Here is a 298-nt window from a genome sequence, read left to right as displayed (position 1 = left end):
ATGTGGCGGTAAATGTCTTCATTCGATTCGTTCAAACAGCTGATTCATTCAGGAATGAAGTAAACGGCTCTCTTAATGAATGGGCTTTGGAATCATTTGTTTCACACGATTCGTTTAAAATGAGGATTCATTCACAAACTAAACGCCACTGTGTTGCTCAGACAATTCTGCTGTGGGTTTAAAGGTAATATGTTCTCTGCAAAATTGAGCAATAACACATAATATTATGTTTAAAGGGGTCATATGATGCGATTTCAGTTTTTCCTTTCTCTTTGGAGTGTTACAAGCTCTTGGTGCA

The sequence above is a fragment of the Sinocyclocheilus anshuiensis genome, unplaced genomic scaffold (assembly GCF_001515605.1).
Source record: "Sinocyclocheilus anshuiensis isolate Anshui unplaced genomic scaffold, SAMN03320099.WGS_v1.1 scaffold738, whole genome shotgun sequence".
Taxonomy (NCBI): domain Eukaryota; kingdom Metazoa; phylum Chordata; class Actinopteri; order Cypriniformes; family Cyprinidae; genus Sinocyclocheilus; species Sinocyclocheilus anshuiensis.
This window is presented reverse-complemented; position numbering follows the sequence as displayed.